The sequence below is a fragment of the Octopus sinensis genome, linkage group LG7, assembly GCF_006345805.1.
Source record: "Octopus sinensis linkage group LG7, ASM634580v1, whole genome shotgun sequence".
NCBI lineage: Eukaryota > Metazoa > Mollusca > Cephalopoda > Octopoda > Octopodidae > Octopus > Octopus sinensis.
The window spans coordinates 90,620,281-90,640,329 of NC_043003.1; the positions used below are offsets into that span (position 1 = coordinate 90,620,281).

Genomic DNA, 20,049 nt, shown 5'->3' on the forward strand with positions numbered 1-20,049 from the left:
GTTTTTAAAGACTAGGAGGATGTGATTCACAGGAGATTTAACTGCTATTTTCAGCAAGTCGAACATCCATATATGAGTTTTATCAGCAATGGTAATTACTGTTTAACAACAAGGTCAGTGCTGATCCTGCTATCTTAGGATCACAAACATTCCGCCAGTGACCACCATAACCTCTTTTCATGGTATATCTAGCACTATATCATCAAATGTATCCATCTTCTTTTAACAGAGCTGCGACAGGGAAAGCTCTGGCCCTTTAGGAATAAAATATCTGTTGGAGTGGGATACAGCCTAGTCACCTGTACAGCTAATCAGGTTGTCCACGAGGGAGTCATACCCAACATTATCATCAACTGCTACAAAGGTAAAGGTGACACCTTAGACAGAAATAATTACTGAGATATCAAATTATGGACCAGATTATAAAAAGGGTCATAACTCAACTAATTAGAAAGAGAGCCTAGATGAGATGCAGTTTGGTTTTGTGCCTGGGAGAAGCATAACTGATGTTATCTTTGTGGTAAGGCAATGGCAGGAGAAGCATTTAGCCAGAAATAAACCTCTGTTCTTGGCTTTGACAGGGTCTCCTATACCGTTATCTGGTAATCAATGAGGAAGCTAAGAATAGATGAGTGGTTGGTGAGAGCTGTATAAGTCATGTACATGAATGCTGCCAGTAAGGTAAAGGTAGGCAATAAGTATGAGTATAGCAATGAATTTAGTGTACAGAAGGTGCTTACCAAGGATCAGTTCTTAGCCCCCTCTTGTCTTTTTTATAGTCTCCCAGACCATAACAGATGATAGCTTTCATTACCTAGTTATCATGCAAACTTTTATCATAAATTATACCTCCTTTACCAAATTCTCACACACATATATATAAATATATGAAATTTACACATTACTCACTTTTGTTTTCAAAATATACATGTTGTGCATTCACAAATCAATGGAAATAAAGAAAGCTAGATCATGAGATCTCCAGAACATTATGGTTATATCAATGATCAACTTGATGTATATATTTGTGTCTGTGTGTGTATTTTTTATATATTGTCTCCTTGTCTTGACATCAGGCAGTAGTTTTAAGTGAATTTCACTGTCACACAAGAAGTGTTGTTTCCAATCTTCTACACAATCACGTCTAGGTATGGATGTCATTCCTGTCACCAACCCTTGCCTGATTCCGGATGAGGATTGGCAACAGGAATGGGATCCAGGTATTAAAATCTGTCTGATCTGTGCAAACATGGAAAAATGGATGTTTTATATATAAGTATATATATATATATATATTACAAAGATGATATTATTTTCTACAGAAACATTATAACTAATTGTTTGAGCACATCAATTCTGTGCATCTACATATATTTGCTTGGTTGCTGACATTTATCAATGGTTTCTCCCAATGTAGGTGCAGGAGTGGCTGTGTGGTAAGTAGTTTGTTTACCAACCACATGGTTCCAGGTTCAGTCCCACTGCGTGGCACCTTGGGTAAGTGTCTTCTACTATAGCCTCGGGCTGACCAAAGCCTTGTGAGTGGATTTGGTAGACGGAAACTGAAAGAAGCCCGTCGTATATATATATATATATATATATATATATGCGTGTGTGTGTTTGTGTGTCTGTGTTTGTCCCCCTAGCATTGCTTGACGACTGATGCTGGTGTGTTTATGTCCCCGTTACTTAGCGGTTCGGCAAAAGAGATCAAAAGAATAAGTACTGGGCTTACAAAAGAATGAGTCCCGGGGTCGAGTTGCTCGATTAAAGGCGGTGCTCCAACATGGCCGCAGTCAAATGACTGAAACAAGTGAAAGAGTAAAGAGTAAGAGTAATATTTTGATGCACCACTTTCTATCTATAAATAATAAAAGCCAAGTTCTATCCACCATCTGGGACCCTGTATCTCAGCCTACATTTGCTCTACATAGACATATACCTTTTTGGAATAAGGATGATCTTGGGTTCGAAAATCACCTCTTCATTTGGTTCTTGATCATCCAGCATTGGGATCTGATTTAAAAGCATTTGGTTGGCTATTTCTAGCAGATAAAGCTTGGCGGTTTCATGCCATTTTGGTGGCGTTTGTCAAATGACGTCAGAGATCAAGGGGGAGATAAATGACATTCACTTCATTAATTTTATGTCAAGATAAAAACTTTGGGACAAATTGGCCAACAGTTGGAATTCCACTTGTGACTGGAACAATAGAATGACTGCATTACAGAATTAATTCACATCTGTCCTTAACCTCTGATCAAACACCACCGGGGCATATAGTCGTTATAGATGTATTATAATCATGCTGTCCAGCTCGCCTCCATTTGGGGCTGCAGACTCAATGTGACCTCTGCAGGAGCTAGCTTAAAAGTCTGCATGGAGTGCAGCTTTTAAGCTAGTCATTAATAAAACTGTCAGCATCTTCGATGATACATGTATGCTAGTACATAATATTTTATATCTAACTTAGTAAATGATATTATAGATACTACATTATGTTTAAAATATATTCAATGCCAATAAAATGCACAAGAACCACAGCAAAAAATAACTTTTACTCAGTATGCTAAGAAAATTAATCTAGGTCTCTAATTACAACTTCTACTAATTTCTTTTATTTAATTCTTTTAATCTAATTATCACCACCTACCTACATCCTTTCAATTTGTTTCTTTTGTTCAGAATCTAGTTGATAGCATTACTATCCAGCTGTTTTCTTAATTCATTTGGATCTAGTCCATGATCCAGTTATTCATTTCAAACATTCTTTGATCATCACAACTCAATTACATTCCATTCTCTATTTAAAGATCTGTTGAACTAATAAAATCTCAGGAATGAAGGTGAGAATACAAATACTCTTGTTTGTATTCTTATGTGGCTACACAAGAAGGTCTGACTGTTAAAGTATCATTCAAGAATATATATGTGTGTGTGTGTGCATATATATATATATATATATATATATATATTCAAAATATATATTCAAAATGTGACCACGTGTGTACCGTTGGTGATTTTTTTTCCTCCGTTTTCCCTTCTTTGGATCTTTCCCTTTCCTATGTTTCTGACGAAGAGCTCCGCTTGAAACTTTAAACCCTCCTTCTTTCCTTCTTTCCTGAGCGTCCTATAATACTATACTTTTCCACGTCCTTGCATTGTTGTGTTTTCTCTTTGTGTTTTCGTGTTTGGATTAACTATATATATATATATATATATAACGGGAAGCTTTATGAAAATAAACAAAAGACGAAGGCAGGTGGAAAACAAACGAACAATTGTATTAGTATGGCGCTCAGGAAATATAAATAAAACAAGTCTTTAACGTTTCGAGCCTACGCTCTTCAACAGAAAGATACACAGAGAGAGAAAAACACAGAAAGAAGGAGAGAAAAAAAATGCGTGCAGTAGCTAACGAATCAACATGGCGATCTGATTTCGGCCAGAGGTCAAAGATCAAACATGAGACGCGAGAGCGAAATAAGGGGAGATAATAGGGTTGATAAAAGGGTTGAGGGACCAGCTAAAAGTGCGTGGGAGGGGTCTGGATGTGTGTATGTATAGGGTTGGTGTATGTATTAGTATGTATAAGGGTGTGTGTGTGTGTATGAGAGAGTATTAGTGCGTAAGATTGGTCTGGACGTGCGTATGTATGGGGTTGGTGTATGTATTAGTATGTATTAGTATGTATTAGTACGTATTGGTATGTATAGGTGTGTGTGTGAGAGAGTATAAGTGCGTATGCGGGGTCTGGACGTGTGTATGTATAGGGTTGGTGTAAGTATTAGTATGTACTAGTATGTATTAGTACGTATTAGTATGTATTAGTTGGTGTGTGTATTAGTATGGCACATCATATGTGATGTGATGTGTAAAGTCATGTGGTGTAGTGAGGAGAAGAGGGGGAGGGGGAGAAGAGGGGGGAGAGAAGGGGAGGGGAAGAAGAGGGGGAGGAGAAGGGGGGAGAGGAGAGGATGGGGAGAAGGAAGGGGATGAGGGGGATGAGGAGGAAAGAGGGAGAGGGGGAGAGAGGGAGTGAGGGAGCAGAGGGAAGGGAAGAGGGAGGGAGAAAGAGGGAAGAAGGGAAGGGGAGTAGGGGTGAAAGGATGAAGGACTGAAGAAGTAGGGGTCGGGGGGAGAAAGGATAGGTGAGGAGGGGGGAGAGGGGGGTTAGATGAGGAGGGGGGGAGAGTTGAGACCAAATGGCGTATAAGAGCGAAGAGAGAAGATTAATTCCTGTTCACGGCGCAAACGGGAATCCGGATGGCCTCTGTGTAAGGACAAACCGAACACAGATAGGTGTTGCAAGGAGTGACCGGTGGAGCGGAAATGGCGTGAGACCGGTGTGTCGTTCGCAAGGTGGATGTCACGAAGGTGTTCCGCGAACCGGTCAGCCAAGCGGCGTCCCGTTTGTCTGATGTACAAAGAATTGCAGAGAGAGCAAGAGATGCAATAGATAATATTGCTGGAGGTGCAGGTGAAGGAGTGGATGATGAGATAGGGTCGATGGTGGGTGCTAGTGAGGCGGGTGGTGTTGGAGAGGTAAGGGCAAGTGCGGCAACGTGGGCGGGAGCAGGGGAACGAGCCGGGTTGGGAGGTAGGGTCAGGGAAGGAGCTATGGACCAAAAGGTCTCGAAGGTTGTGGGCTCGTTTGAAAGAGGGGAGGGGTCGGTTAGGGAAGAGGTGTGAAGTGGACGGGTCGGACTGGAGATGACGGAAAGCTCGAAGAATGGTGCGTTGGAGACGTAGGGTCGTGGGGTGGTAAGTGAGGGGAAAAGGGGGCGGGAGACTACAGGGTGGGTTCGGGGAGAGAGAGCAGATACACGGTCCACGGACCGTGCTCTGGCAAGGGCGGTGTGGATAGTGGTGAGGGGTATCCACGTAGGGTGAAGTGGTGAGCCATACGTTGAGACTGAGTCTCAAAGTCATGGTCGTCACTACAGAGCCTATGTAGACGGAGGAATTGGGAATAGGGGATGGAAAGCTTGGTGTGTTCTGGGTGGGAGGAAGAGAAGTTGAGGTATGAGTGTGAGTCTGTGTGTTTGTAGTGAATGGAGGTGGTAAGAGTGGAGTGAAGAATGCTAACCGAAATGTCGAGGAAGGAGACAGAGGTGTTGGAGATAGTGGAAGTGAAGTGGAGGGCTGGATGGAAAGATTGGACGAAAGAGAGGAAGGAATCTAGATGTTCGCGGGAGAGTGAGGTGGCACCGATAATGTCGTCAATATAACGACCATATAGTTCAGGAGTGGGACCAGTGATATATATATATTTATATATATATATATATGTATATATATATATACAGGGTTATTCAATAAGAATGAACTGATTTCATTACGCAATATTTTAATAAGGAAAAGCAATAGAAAACTCCAGCTATGTCACAAATATTTACTCACAATCAACTTTTATTTCCTGTCTTACAAGGGTTCAATGTGGCCACCATCTGCAGCATGGGCAACATCAATGTGACAAGAGAATTCCTCCCAAATGCGTATCAGCATATCACTATCCACTGAGTCGATTGCTGTTGTTATTTAATGTATGTATGTATATATGTATGTATATATATATATATATATATATATATATATATATATATATATATATATATATATATATATATATATATATGTATATATATATATGTATACATATATGTATGTATATATATATATCTATATATATATGGGTATAAAATACAATTATGTATGCATAGTCCGATCAATAAGTAACCGGACTGTTGCCATAGTAACAAAGTTAAAGCACACAGAGTGAAGCTGCTTGGCACACATTGACCTTGAACTCTGCTGTGCATGTGCACTAAGTTTTAACTCTCTAACTCACTTCCGCTGTCTACAGCAGTGCTTGGAAGGAAGATGTGTAGCATGTGATCATCGCATTAAACGTAACAGAGAAATTTGAGTGGAGAATCTGCATCAAATTTTGCCAAAAGCTTGGCGATATCTGCTCAGAGTTTTCAAAAAATTTTTATCATTCTTGACACAATCAAGGAGATCTTGTGCAAATGAAACCCGAGTGTCTTTTTGGTCAGTTGAAAGCAGTTTTGGCACAAACTTGGCAGACATGCGTTTTATACCCAAAACTTCGGTGATAATGGACTGAACTGAACTGTAATTAATCTGAACATCCTCTGATATCTCACAGATGATGATTTGATGCTTTCCCTTCACATCTGCAATGTTTTTCTCAGTTCTGCTGGTTGTGGGTCTCCCAGAATGGTCGTCAATATTGACATTTTTTCGGTCATCTTGAAAACATCTGAACCACTTGTGTGTGGCTCAGTTACTTCTCTCCATACACTTTTGGCAATTCTATGTAGTCCTCTGTGCAGGTATCGCCATGACAACTATCATGGTCAATATATGCTACACACCTTCCTTCCAAGCACTGCTGTAAACAGCAGAAATGAGCTAGAAAGTTAAAACTTAGTGCGCAAGCGCAGCAGAGTTCAAGGTCAATTTTTGCTAAGCAGCTTCACTTTGCATGCTTTAGCTTTGTTACTATGGCAACAGTCCGGATACTTATTGATCGAGAGAAAGACTTTCAGACGATGAATATTTAAGTATAAATATATAGCTATTTATATTAATAGATCCAACTTACTCAGAGTATCTGCATAATTGCTTCTATATCTGCTCAACTGGATCCCTTTTATAGCCATTCCTTACCCCGTTGAACTGATCCCTTGCAAAGACATCGGAGTCTAAGTTTGAATCATTTGAGCACTGCTAAGTGTCTTCTCTATTGAGTATCCCTGGATTTCCTCTGCAGACTACACACACACACACAAACACACACACACATGCATTGCTGTTCTTCTATTCTTCAGTCGGTTGGCTTCAGTCATTTCACTGGAGCAATACTGAGGTCGTACCTTTGACTGTTTTTCACTGATTATATTGACCTGCACAATACTTACCTTGTATGAAGAGAATAGAAAGTTCAACTGGGTGCAAAGGAACAAAGCCACCACAAGTCTCTTTTGTTCAATGTACTGATTTCTCCATCCCATACTGATTCGTACATGCATGTCTCTCTCTCTCTCTCTATCTCTCTCTCTATTTATCTATCTATTTATCTATCTATTTTTTTTTAAAACATTCACTAGACAAAACTTGCCTCTCTACTCTCACTTTCCTCTTCAAGTGACAACTTCTTCAAGTATCACTTGAAGAAGAAAGTGAGAGTAGAGAGGCAAGTTTTGTCTAGTGAATGTTTTAAAAAAAGATGGGTGAATGTAGCAAGGATGGCACGTATGAATGACGAAGCCACCTTGACTATGATTCTATGAACCGTAAAAATTAATACAGAGAGTTGCTTATTTGCAAAAAAAAAAAAAAAAAAGAAATATAACATGTGACTTCATTGACCAAGGTTACTGTGGTCTTTTCCGTAGGCTTTTCTTTCCACGGGTAAACCTCACCTGTCCTCCCCTTTACACTTCATATTGACATTTCTGTGATAACGATCCCTATTGAGCAATTTTTTCCTCCCCCCCTTTAAAAAAAATTTTTATCCCCCCCTTTTTTTGTCTTCTTTCTTTCCTTTTACGATCCCTTTTGATCGAAAACCAAACCGCCTTTTTTTACCCCCAAAGGAAAAGCTCTACCTTGTAATTTGTCCTGTCTGTGTGCAGCCCTGTGTGGCTAATAAAGAAACATATCTATCTATCTATCTATCTATCTATCTATCTAGCTATCTATCTACAGACACACACACACACTAGCTAAGTATCCTGTTGTTGCCGGGTGATTTTCACAATAGAATGCCTTGAGAGACTTTGGGAATAGCACTCACACATAGTTGGATTTTCTGTTTTGAGGGGAATTTTATTATTTGTTTTTGTCTCCACACTCTTGCTAATGATGGGGAGAAGCTTTCTATGAAAATGTTTTTGCAAATTTATGAATTCCTGTTGCTTTCTGGACCAGTTTTGTCAAAACTGTTTTTTTCACCATGCACTTAAAAACAATGGGAGATGCCTTTTCAGTAAAAAAAAAAAAAATAGTTGAAAATTTATTAATTTTTTAAAACATCCGCCTTCACTCAGTACCAATTTTGGCCAACACTTTTTTTTGTATTTCATACTTAAAAACAATAAGAGAAGCCTTGAAATTTTGAAAAAGAATTTTTTTTAAAATCAGCAATCACTATTACAATCCCCACTTCCTTTATTTTGAAACAGAAAATGAAATGAAATTTAAAAATCCTAAAATTTCAGCCTTTTGCAAATTTTTTAAAATCATAATTTTGAAATACAGGCAGTCCAGATCTACATTTTGTTTCTGTTCATAATTTCAGAATAATTTTCAGAGGAAAAGGTGTGTGATTCAAAGGCAATTTAGCTGGTGTTTCTAACACACCCTATGATCACCTCGTATACTCTTTACTCTTTTACTCTTGTTTCAGTTATATGACTGTGGCCATGCTGAAGCACCACCTTTAGTCGAGCAAGTCGACCCCTGGACTTATTCTTTGTAAGCCTAGTACTTTATCTGTCTCTTTGCTGAACCGCTAAGTTACGGGGACGTAAACACACCAGCATCGGTTGTCAAGTGATGTTGGGAGGGGGGGGGCAAACACAGACACACAAAAATATACTCACACATACATATATATATATATATATATATATATATATATAAATATATATATACACATATATATACGACGGGCTTCTTTCAGTTTCCATCTACCAAATCCACTCACAAGGCATTGGTTGGCCCGAGGCTATAGTAGAAGACACTTGCCCAAGGTGCCATGCAATGGGACTGAACCTGGAACCATGTGGTTGGTAAGCAAGCTACTTACCACACAGCCACTCTTACGCATATCTTCCTTATTTCTTTGTCACTCTGACGTGTATTGATGTTTTTCAATATTTTTCTCCCCATAAACACGTTTTATGATGAAGATGTGGTTGTCCATTGTTGGGATTTAAGCAAAAACTAAAAAAACATTTTATAATTTAAATTTTTAACTCCCATCACACACCAAGTGAGTCTGTGTGCACATGTGTGTTCATGTGTGTATGTTCATGCACATATGTTCATGTGTGTGTACGTGCATGTTTGTGTGTGTGTGTGTGTGTGTGTGTGTGTGTGTGTATGTGTGTGTGTGTGTGTGTCTGTAAGAAAAAAACATAGTTACTAACAAAAGTATGGTATTAGAATAGATTATCTTATACATAACTTTTTTAAATCACTTTGTTGCCCTAATGAAATGCCTTACACACAAGCACACACACTGACACACAGATCACACACACACAGTGTGAGCAATACAGAAAGTGAGAGAGAGTGTGGTAAATATATACAGAAAGGGGGAAGTTTACAATGAGGAAAGCGGAAAATGAAAACATTGACAAATAGAGAGATCTTTTCTGTTGCTGTTGCAGATTTTGAAACTTTGAAATTAAGTGAAAATTTTCAAATTTGGTATATTGATGTACTTTTTCATGCTGAATCTAATTTTGTGATTCATTTATTCCAGAAAAGTTTTAGAAAAGTGTTACAGAGGTTTAAAGTTTGATCATATTTACCCAATCAGAAAACAGGATTTTGTGCATTATAGCTGTATATCATAAAATGAAAGTAAACAAGTGCTCACTTGCTTAGTAAATATTACTTTCATTATTTTATCACAATCATAATCTTTTTTAAACAAACATCACAGTAGTCCAACAACAGAGGGAGAAGCTGTTTGTTAAGTTTTACCTTCACCTCAAACCAACATAAAGATTTCATTTCAACAGCCCATCTTTAAGCTTTGCAGTGTGCATGTGTAAGAGAGAGAACATTGCAAACAATGAATGAAATAAACATGAAACGAAAAAATCGTATAAATAAAAGGTCATTACTATAGATGTATATGCCCTCCGACTTTGTTGCCTCTAGAAAAATTGATACTTTTTAACAAAATTTTCTACAAATACTGCTTTGATGTTATGGCTTCAGAATATATAGGGATTTATGAGAAGGAATTTTTGTGAAGGGGTGGAGAGAGGAGTTTTGGAAAATTCACATGATCTGATATTTTTCCCTCATAACTTTCAGGAAGATGGGTATCTTTTAATGAAAATTTATACAAGTATCCTTCAAATAGCATAGATTACGATTATAAAGAAATTTGTGGGGAAATGTTTTGGGGGATTTTCCCCATTTTTTAAATGATGGGGTTGGAGAGCATCCTTGTCTGAAAATTGTTTGATGACTCTTTTTTTTTTTTTACACCCATCATCCCACTCAAGGCATATTTTGGCCAATTGTTTTTTGCACTTCAAAACCATGGGAAGAGCATTTTTGGTAAAAAAATCTTTTTAAATTAATATTTTCAGAGGAAAAAGTGAGTGATTTAAGGGTGATTTGGCTGTTGTTTCTAGCACATCCAAAAACAACCCTTCTCGTTTCTTTATCACTCTCGCATGTATTGATGTTTTTCAATATTTCTAAGTTATAGGAAATTTCTTAGAACAAGAATTTATAGAAATATTTCCAGACAGTAAACCCTTTAATAATTGCTTTCTTATAGTACTTTTAGTAATTGTTACATACCTAATTAATAAGCAGCTTTCTCCATTACAGTAGGTCAGAGTAGATGAGGAGGAGATAAAAAGAAAAGTGGTTATGTAGTGTCAAAGAAACTCTCAGGGTACAAGAAGGTGAACATAAGAGAAGATACTGCCAGCGGGTCATAGGAGAGAAAAAGAGGGTATGAGGGCGAAGTAACAAATGACTAAAGATAGGGGCAGAAGTGAAGGGGTAGTAACTGATGGACAAAGGTGGAGGTGTGGCTGAACTACATGGTTTAAAGTTTATTATGATTATGAACTGCATCTCCCTTATGGCTGGATGGGATATCATTTTAAGTATTTTTATGCAATACTTTTTATGTAGCTTTCATGTCTTTACCATGAAGCAATTGATACATTATTCTATATTTTTATTGTTCAGCTTATTATCAACAATGTCATAATTTTCTATCAGGTTTTCTATGCTGCCATGGGTTGGATGGGTCATCGTCTGTGACAGTTTCCATAATCTTACACACAGCAACAGAACAAGAAAACCCCAATCACCTTTGTTGTGTATGTCTTATAATGGAAGATAGGTTAATTTTATTGCACTAGCAGCTGTAAAGAGGTTGTCTCATTCAAGAAGGTTAAAGAGTGCATGCTTTCAGTTCTATATTACTTCTCACTTGGAGTAATTGCTCTCTTAGACATGTGATGCAGAACCTGCTACAGAAATCCTATGCTTCACTTTTTGATAAGATTTTTATGGCTGGATGCTCTTTCTATTACTCACTTTCCAGAGTCTACTAGTGCATTTTATACCATCAACACAAAACATGATGGTTTTATGCAAGTTTATGAAAGAGTCTCCCTATTATGAGCTCTAATTTGAATCCACAGCCCTCCCAGATGAATGAACTGCTCCAATTGTCTTACCACAATAACATATTATCATCTAACTGTATTATAATATCATATGATTCTATATTTATGCAACTATATAATCATACTATTTACTACAGTACCAGGCAACTATAATACTACAGTGGTGACTGTTTCCTTGACGCATTTGCTAATGAATACAAATAAATATGGGTGGATTATTATCCATTCAACTTGAAAATGATAACATGGCTGATTAAATATTTTGAATAAACTGAAAAGATTGCAAGGCAATAACAGCACAATAGCTATTTAACTGGCTAACATACACTCAGATGTATTCCTGTATCTATTAGTGTGTATGTGTGTGTGTGTGTGTGTGTGTGTATGCAGGTATGGCTGTGTGGTTAACAAGTTTGCTTACCAATCATGTGGTTTTTGACTCACTTCCACTGCATGGTACCTTGGGCAAGAGTCTCTTATTATAGTGTTCGTATTTGTGTACACACACACACACACACATTATCATCATCATCATCGATTAATGTCCGTTTTCTATGCTAGCATAGGTTGGAGGGTTCGACTGAAGTCTGTAGAGCCAGCGGCTGCACCAGGCTCCAATCTGGTCTGGCAGAGTTTCTTCAATTTGATGCCCTTCCTATGTATATTGCATCCAAGAGATAAAGTGGAGAGGAGCTTCAGCTAGGTTCCTTACAGGTAAGACACATAGGTATAAAATCTTCTTGGGCAGTAAAAGTGATGGGATAAGGTGGTGTGGGCATACTTCCTACAGAGAAATGGGTGGATAAGGTCACAGATGTAGCCAGGATGAGTGATAGTGTGCTTAAAATTAGGTTAGTCTTACAGGACAGTATAGTGACAATTATCTCTGCCTATGGCCCTCAAGCGAGCCTACCAAATGAACAGAAGGACCACTTTTATAACATTCTTCTGCAGGTTAACTCAAAGATGAGTGACAATTATCTCTTCGTTGCTGCGGATTTCAATGGGCATGTCAGATGGCACCTTGGTATCTTGCATGGTGTGCATGGGTGCCATGGATTTGGCTCCCAAAACGAAGAGGGAATAAGGCTACTGGAGTTCTGTAATGCAAATAACCTTTTGATCTGCAGCACAAACTTCAGGAAGCCAGCCAGCCACTGATAACCTACCAATCAGGTGTCTGTGCTAGCCAGATCGATTACATTCTCACCAAACAGTATGATGCTCCTAAATACAAAGACTCTATCTGGTGAAGAATGTACCTCCCAGCATAAACTAGTCATTAGTGACTTACTCCACACCAGAAGGATGTCAAGAGTTAAACCAATCTGGAAAAGAAGGATTTGGAAGCTTAAGGACCCTTCGTATAGTCAGAAATTTAGGGATATCCTAACTGAGAAATTCAATGAAAGGGAAGAGGAGTTACAGACTTGTTACATAGAGGACAACTGGGAATTCCTGAGTGACAGCTTGCTGAGTGCCACTGACAAAATCTGTGGCTGGTGCAAAATCCCATCCATATCTAGGGTAACATGGTGGTGGAATGATGTGGTAGACAGGGCAATTAGAGCAAAGAAACAGGCCTGGATGAATGGGGGTATCAAGATACTGTATCAGATAGCCAGAAGGGATGCTAAGAGACAAGTATATCTAGCCAAGGAAGAAGCAGAAAAGATGTTTGCCTATGTTCAGTGACGTGAGGACCAAAGATTGTTTCAGATTGCAAGACAGTGTGTGAGAGAAAATTGTAATGTCATAGGAGAGAAATGTGTCTGTACGGATGATGGTGCACTTGCATGTAATGGTTCTGCAAAGAAAGAGGCTTGGAATTGCCATTATGAAAGACTGCTGAATATAGAGAATGAGTGGGAGGAGGAGAGTCTGCCAAAGGTTGACCCAATTGAGGGACTGGCAACCCAAATGAACAGTTCTATGGTAGATAAAGCAATCAAGGATATAAAGACAGGAAAAGCCCCTGGCCCATCAGGAATCACCACTGAAATGCTTAAAATAGCTGGTGGTATCGGTTATAGTCTAATCACCCGCATTGTAAATCAGGTAGTTTACGAAGGAGTCATGCTCAATGACTGGTGTAGCAGCACCATAATCAACTGCTACAAAGGTAAAGAGTCATTCTCTTTTAGTGCCTTATAATTTAACACATTCACTTATAAAATTTCCACTCATTTACTTATTTATTTTTTCTAAAATAAAGAATCTTGCAAACCAAATCCAAAAACGAAATATATATATATACAAACAGATATCAATTATCATTTTAATGTCCACATTTTCATGCTTGCATGATTTAGATGGATTTTGTTGAGGCAGATTTTCTAAGGTTGGATGCTCTTCCATCCACTATCCCTCACCTGTTTTGAAACAAGGTAATATTTCCTTCCCATGGCCAGGCATGTTTTTTATGGATGACTGGAAATAAAGGACACCTCTTGCATGTCAGTGATACTCATTTACAAATACCACATAATATCAAATCAAGGAGACAATAATGCACTCACTAACATATGCACACACACACACAAACACATGCACTCACACACACACACACACACACACCTACATCCACACATGCATGAATATATATATACATACATACCAGCCCATCCCATGCCAGCATAGAAAATGGACATTAAAAGATGATGGTGATAATAATGATGAGCTTCTTTCAGTTTCTATCTACCAAATCCATTCCCAAAGCTTTGGTCAGCTAAGGCTATTATACAAAACACTTGCCCAAGGTGTTGCACTGTAGAACTGAACCCCAAACCAAATAAATTGAGAAGCAAGCTTCTTCACCACACAGCCATGATTGTACCTTAATATTGTGTCAAAATCCTATTTCCCAGCTGAAAGCATCATCAGTATCCACTCCCTTACAAATTTAAAGAATGCCTTTTTCAACAAAGAATGCTGTATCAGGAAGATGACGCATAATAACAGGAAAACATAGTAAAATACAGAAAAATGTATTGAGGAAATGGCTATACCAAATTAATTTAACATTATTAATTTGCTATTAATGATCTGTTTTATGTTATAGTAAAAGACAATTTTATTAGAAACAAATTAATCCTTTCATCTATTATCTTTTATTTGCTTCAGTCATTGGACTGTGGCCATACTGGGGCACTACTTTGAAGAGCTTAGCTAAATAAATTGACTCCAGTCCCTTCTTTTAAGCTTGGTACTTACTCTACCAGGTTCTTTTGCTGAACTGTTAAGTCTTGGGGGCATAAACAAATCAATACTGGTTGCCATGCAGAGGTGAGAGATAAACAGAAACACATATGCACACACACACATGACAGGCTTCTTTCAGTTTCTATTTACTAAATCCACTCACAAGGCTTTGGTCAGCTTGGGTCTAGACTGTAGAAGACATTTGTCCATAGTTTATGTATTCTTTATTCCTTTGATGTTTTCAATCATTGGACTACAACCAGGCTGGAGCACTTGTCTTGTAGGATGGGTTTGTTGAAAAGAAAATTGAAGCCACTACTTAGTTTAAATCTGGCTCTTACTCTATCAGTCTTTTGCTGAACTGCTAAGTTACTGGGGCATTAGGCAATTAACACCAGTTGTTAAGCAATATCAGGACAAACACAAGTAATGATAGTTGTGTTGATAATAGTGGTTATGGGGGTGATACTGTCATAACATTTGCATTTGTGGCTGTGTTGATGGTAAAGTTGATTGAGATGGTGGCTGAGGAAGGCAGTGGTGAAGCATGGTTGTTGTGGAGGAAGCTAATTGGTGATATTTATTGGTTGAGGTCGCAGCTGATTGGTGGCATATATTGGCTGAGGTGGCAGTGATGGTATGGATAGCATTTCTAGTGATGCTAACTCTTTTGATACCAACCTACCTCAGACTGTCCCTTATTCTATAATTCAAACTTCCTGATGTAAAGTGCTCTAAAAAAAAAAATTCATCAAAATTTCACACTAATTTATGTCCCAAACACCATCTTATTAAGTCTTCATCATTTAAAAAACAATTGAAGTGAATTGATGTATTTTATTAGAAATATGGTAACAAAAGTGTTAAAGTGATCTCAATCAAAACTTCATCAAAATTTCATATAAAATCATGTTCCAAATACCAGCTTATTAATGACAAAGTTATTTTACCAAATTATTATTTTAAAAACTGATTGAAGTGAATTGATGTGTTTAATTAGAAATGTGGTTAAAAAAAGGGTTAAAGTGATTTGAATTAGCACCTCACATCAAACTTTCATATTAATTTGTTCTACATACCAGCTAATTAACGACAAAGTTATTTTTCTAAATTCCTTCATTATGTTAAGAATTAAGTTAAGTGAATGTGATGTATTTCATTAGAAAGTGATTTAAGCACCAACTTAGCAATGCCAGTTATTTTACTAAATTCTTCATTATTTTGAAAATTAATTGAAATGAAGGCAGTGTATTTATTCAGAAATATGGTAACAAAAGGGCTAATGGAGGTGGAATAATGGTAATGCTGATATTGTTGTTGAGAATTTGTTTCAGATCAACTATAACAGAGCAGACCTGTAGTCAAAGGCATTCCAACCATGACCTTTCTGTCTTTTCTCTATGTGATCTCTGGATCACATTATCCATAGCTTCAATTTTTTAAAATGATAGGTTGTTTTTTGAGGGAGATTTAGCTGTATTTCTGGTAGTTCAAGCGTTCTATTACAGGTACCCCTCTTAGTTTGTAATGGTCATGTTGATGATAACAATGATGATGGTAGCTCTTTCAGTTATAGTGGTGATGGTGGTGGTGGTGGTGGTGGTGGATTTGGTGATCATAGCCATAAGGATGGTATTAAGTAAGAGCTGTGTGGGCTGTAAAAATTGACATTATTTAACTATAGTCCTGTCTAAAAACAATAAGAATTGTTTATTTGCTCCTCAAAAAATGGTCACTCCCAGAGATTTTTTTTTTAAGAGTTGCAGAACAAGTGTTAAGGTATTAGTTCAGATTTGTGGGAGGGGTTGGGTCCAAAATAGAATGACATAGCAACAACCTTTGACCTTCCACACATAGGAATGTTAATGCTGAAACATTTTATAAATGAGCAGGAAGAACCACCAGCACCACCATGAACATGACCATCACTATAAACATTGGTATCAGCACCAGCATTATCACTTTTTCCACCACCACCACCATTAACAGCACCATTACTATCATCAACAACAGCAACAACACTGTCCCCCACCAGCAGCAATACCAACACCCCCAAAGCCAACATCCTCCTATCACTAGTACAATCACTACCAACAACACCACTATTGCCCCCTTACTATCACCACCACCACCACCACCACCACCACCCACCACCACTACTGCTACTGCCATTAGTTTCCACTTTGTTATCATAGTTCCTAGCATTGTCATAATTTCCTAAAGTTATCACCCTCATCAGTTTTGCCCTGATTATCAACATTTACACATTTTGCACACACACACACACACACACACACACAAGTCATTAACTTTATCACCCTTGTTCTCTTCCTCTCCTTCCTCACCACCACCACCACCACAGCTTCTCCTCACCTTCCTCCACATCATTCTATGCACTAGAGCTAGCTATCATCCACAAATAAGTAAGGCTTGGTAATGTACTATACTTTTACTAATTGTTTTAGGTGCCTGAGTAGTCACAAGCAGACAAATTCCATCTTGACTCTCCTACATTTTGACTCAGCAGCACACCAGAATGACAGTTGGAGAGAGAGAGAGAGAGAGAGAGAGAGAGAGAGAGAGAGAGAGAGAGAGAGAGAGAGCGAGAGAGAGAGAGAGAGAGAGAGAGAGAGAGAGAGAGAGAGAGAGAGAGAGAGAGAGAGAGAGAGAGAGAGAGAGAGAGAGAGTTGTACCAAACCTCAGCTGATCCTCATTTTCAGCTGAGTAGACTGGAGCAGTGCCTTGCTCAGGGACACAACACAATATGCCACTTGGTCTGGGAGTTGAACCCACAACATTATGATTGTGAGCAGAACATCTCTAACCACTAGGCAACTGACACACACACACACACAGAATGGGCTTCTTTCAGTTTTCATTCACCAAATCCAAATACAAGGCTTTGGTAGGCCCAGAACTTTTGTTGAAGATACCCCAAAACCATGTTGCTGGTAAGCAAACTTCTCACCACACAGCTATGCTTATACTTTTCTTTACAATTTTTTTCAAAGCCACAAATATGTTGGAAAAAAATTTAGTCAATTCAGCTGAGCCATGTATATAACTGGGACTTCAGATTCTTTTAACGAAAGAGCTTCAATATGATTATTTTACAATTCTTTTACTTGTTTCAGTCATTTGACTGTAGCCATGCTGGAGTATCGCCTTGAAGTGTTTTCTTTTTTCTTTTAGTGGAGCGAATCGACACCCTAAGACTTATTCTTTGTAAGCCTAGTACTTATTCTATCAGTCTCTTTTGCCAAACCACTAGATTACCAGGACATAAACACACCAACATTGGTTCTTAAGTGATGGTGGGGGGACAAACACAGACACAAAGACACACACATATAAATATATACATATATATATTATTATATATATATATATATATTATTATTATTATAATATTATTATTATTATATATATATATATATATATATATATATAAGTATATATATATATTATTATATTATTATATATATTTGAAAGGTAGGTGTGGAGAGATTGTTGAGCTGCTTGAACGGAGACGTGTGGATTTATGCTGCATCCAGGAATTAAGGTGGAGAGGAGGCTCCGCTAGGCTCCGCTAGGCTCCGCTAGGCTCCTCACAGGCAAGGAACACAGGTACAAGATTTTCTGGGCAGGGAACACTGACGGGGTCGGGGGCGTGGGTATACTTCTTGCGGAGAAATGGGTAGATAAGGTAATCGAGGTAGTCAGAGTAAGTGATAGAGTACTTCATCTCGGCATATGCCCCTCAACCAGGGCTACCGGAAGGACAAAAAGACCAATTCTATGACACCCTATTGCGGACTACCTCGTTGACAAATGACAGTGACGTTCTCTTCGTGGCAGGTGATTTCAATGGACATGTTGGACGGCATGTCGAGGGCTTCCATGGCGTCCATGGAGGCTATGGTTTTGGCTCCCGTAATGAGGAGGGAACCAGGCTGCTGGAGTTCTGGGATGCAAATGACCTTATGGTCTGCAATACCAACTTCAGGAAACCCACCTCTCACCTAGTCACCTACCGTTCTGGCAGACACACTAGCCAGATTGACTACATCCTTGCCAGAAAAAGGGAAAGAGGGCTGCTTATAAATGCCAAAACCTTTACAGGTGAAGAATGTACTCCTCAACATAGATTAGTAGTTAGCGACTTCAGGATCAGAGCTAAATGGTTGCCCAGAAGAAGACCTGCTTGGAGGAGAAGGGTCTGGAAGCTTAAAGATCCTGCAAATGGACAGAGATTTAGAGACATACTACTTGAAGCCTCTGACGAAATAGAAGGGGATATAGCTTCACTTAATGTGGAAGGCAACTGGAGATTTCTACGGGACAATCTGCTGACAGCCACTGACCAGATCTGTGGATGGAGCAAAGTACCATCTCGACCCAGAGTAACATGGTGGTGGAACACTGTGGTTGACAGGGCTATTAGACAAAAGAGACAGGCTTGGAAGGACTGGAAGAACGGTGGTAGCAGTGGAATTGTATCAGACAGCCAGAAGGGAAGCTAGGAGACAGGTTTATTTAGCCAGAGGGGAAGCGGATAAGAAAAATTTGCCAATGTTCTGAGCCGTGAGGATGAAAGACTTGAGGTATTTCGTGTTGCAAGACAGTGTGTGAGAGAGAATCATGATGTGGTAGGAGAGAAGTGTGTTCGCATGGATGATGGTTCACTTGCGCTAGATGAGGATGCAAAGAGAGAGGTTTGGAGATGCCACTATGAAAGGTTGCTGAATAAAGAAAATGAATGGGATAAAGAGAGTCTGCCGAATGTTGACCCAACAGAGAGACCAGCTATCCGAGTTGATAGTTCCGTGGTAGCTAAGGCAATTAGAAGCATGAAGACAGGGAAAGCCCCAGGCCCATCAGGAATTACTGCAGAGATGCTCAAAATATCTGGCAATGTCGGCTATAACCTAGTCACCCGTATAGTCAACCAGGTGATACACGAAGGAGTCATACCCAATGACTGGTGTAGCAGCATACTAGTCAACTACTACAAAGGTAAAGGTGATGCCCTAGATACAAATAATTACAGAGGTATCAAGCTGTTGGATCAGGTAATGAAGGTTACGGAGAGGGTAATTGCCCAACTAATTAGAGAGAGAGTTAGTTTAGATGAGATGCAGTTTGGGTTCGTGCCAGGGAAAAGTACTACTGATGCTATATTCCTGGTAAGGCAGCTGCAGGAGAAATACCTAGCCAAAGGTAAGCCCCTGTACCTGGCTTTCGTTGACATGGAGAAAGCTTTTAATAGGGTCCCCCGATCCCTTATCTGGTGGTCAATGAGGAAACTAGGGATAGATGAATGGCTGGTGAGGACTGTGCAAGCCATGTACAGAGATGCCGTAAGTAAGGTTAGGGTTGGCAACATGTACACAGAAGAATTCAAAGTAGAGGTTGGGGTCCA

At 38.9% G+C, this 20,049-nt stretch overlaps 1 long non-coding RNA gene across 1 annotated transcript; it reads right to left on the reverse strand.

The window, feature by feature from the left end:
• Positions 1-13,392: 13,392 nt before the first annotated feature.
• Positions 13,393-19,668, reverse strand: LOC118764313. Its single transcript, XR_005000127.1, has 3 exons — positions 19,637-19,668; positions 17,893-17,894; positions 13,393-13,540 (listed from the first exon to the last, which is right to left on the reverse strand). It is a non-coding gene; the product is annotated as an uncharacterized LOC118764313 (long non-coding RNA).
• Positions 19,669-20,049: the final 381 nt, after the last annotated feature.